General features: G+C 34.0%; 1 protein-coding gene across 4 annotated transcripts in view; it reads left to right on the top strand.

Moving 5' to 3' along the window:
- POT1 (protection of telomeres 1) overlaps window positions 1–1,977 on the top strand; it is a 78,542-nt gene that overhangs the window by 45,007 nt on the left and 31,558 nt on the right. The window lies entirely within an intron of this gene.

Here is a 1,977-nt window from a genome sequence, read left to right as displayed (position 1 = left end):
ATATTATTTGATTTAACTATAATTTAATTTATAATATTATGTAGATGAATATTTAGAGGTTAAGTGAATTTATAGTCTGTGACCATTTTACTTTTATGGAAACAAAATAGAAATCTCTCTTCTYTTTAAAATTGTTCGTCTAACTTATTTCCTTAGAGAGGTTTTGTAAGATGGCATTGTTATGGAGTATAGTTTCACAGGTGTCTGTAGATAAATATTGCAGGACTTCTTAAAGCTGAAAAATACAGTTAATTTTAACCTGGTTTTCTAGTCAGCCACAGTTATTATGGGTTTTTTAGGTATGCCTGTAGGATATAGCTTAATGCAGCTGGCACTGTGTAGTAAACAAGTAAATGAATGGATTGATTATCTTTGTGATTTTAGGTGTCCTCAATTAGTTATACATAAGTGCTTTGGGGATTCATGCTTAATAAAAAAAACAAAATGCAAAATGTCACACAACAAGTAAGTATTTTACAGGACTGATCCTTAACATCAGCTAAATAAAAAGAGGTCTATATAATTTTCCTGGATTTAGCTCCAGCTGTATCAGTCTTTTATTCCGAAATCTCTGTTTTTGCTTTTAAGTACTATAAGTTGATTGTTAAAACCTGAGTGGTGAACAGCCTATTATTTTATATTTCATGAATTTATATAATTATTCCTGGGTACCACTATWTTAAGTCATGATGTTATAGCATGTTGGGAAGCAACACATTGCATTATTCCTTCACTAAAGGAGCAAAGATTTTTTTCGTGCAGAATGATGTTTGTACTACACAAAAAGAAACGTTAAGCGTCATTCTGTAATATGCTCTGCAGTTGTTACAAATATTTCAGTTTAAACTATCTCTTTTGAAATGAATGTCAAATGAGACCCCATAAAGCCTCAGAACTTCATGGACTGTAAGTAAATTGCTCATTAGTTCCTGTTTTTCATCCATTCTGTAAATTTGAGTAAAGGGAAGCTGATAAGCTCTTGAGGTAATGAGCTTGATTTGTGCTCACGTGTTTGCAAGTGAAAAAGAAAAACAGCTACTCTTCTAAGGGTTTTTTCTCTTGAGAGGGTAGCTTACTGGCTTAAAAAATTCTTCAAATTTGAGGCCCCTGGCTCCAAACCCATTAGTTCTTCCAACAAAGGACATTTTAAAATTCTCCAAACCATTGTTTCTATTGTTATCTTTAAGAAAAGCACATCTTCAGGAATGGAGTATATTGCAGAGCAGTTATCACTGAAAATTTGGAATTTGATGTGCATGAATAGATTTTTCATTGCAAAGTACTGCATCTATTTGCTGTCTGTTGACAGTCTTTTCCACAGACCTTTGGTAGCTCAAAAATAATTCTTTTTATATTTCAGTACTTAAGTATCTATCAGGCATCCACGTTGTAGAATCTGCATATTAAGTATATATGAAATACTGATGTTTTTGTACTATGGTCGACATAAAGAGCGATGTAGACTGAAGTAGGAAGTTATCAGTAGTTAATGGCATGTGTGCTGTATACTCCATCTCCAAATACCACAGCTAGAGTGCTTAAAAGCTGTAGCAGGGATTCAGATATTAAATATATAAAGTTCTGCATGCAGTGAGGTCTACTTAGTTGTATATGCTGGAGAAAGAGCRGAGGTTTTGCTATAGCTAAATATTTTAAATATTACCAAATTGTAATTTTTGACAAGTTAAAATTCTGTCTGCAGATTATTTTACCCTCTGTAAGGAATAAAAAAATATGTTGAAATCACAGGATCACAGAACAGTTAAAGTTAGAAGGGACTTCTAGAGATCATGTATTCCAACACCCCTGCTCAAGCAGGGTCACCTAGGACATGTTGCACAAGATTGCATCCAGGAGGGCTTTGAATATCTCCASAGAAGGAGACTCCACAACCTCTCTGGGCAACCTGTTCCAGTGCTCTGTCACCCTCACAATAAAGAAGTTCTTCCTCATGTTCAGACTGAACTTCTTGTGTTA

This window comes from Rhea americana, unplaced genomic scaffold (assembly GCF_003343005.1).
Source record: "Rhea americana isolate MKP2758 unplaced genomic scaffold, rheAme1 scaffold_238, whole genome shotgun sequence".
Classification (NCBI taxonomy): domain Eukaryota; kingdom Metazoa; phylum Chordata; class Aves; order Rheiformes; family Rheidae; genus Rhea; species Rhea americana.
The sequence above is the reverse complement of the archived record's forward strand: the minus strand, read 5'-3'. Positions and strand labels throughout refer to the sequence as shown.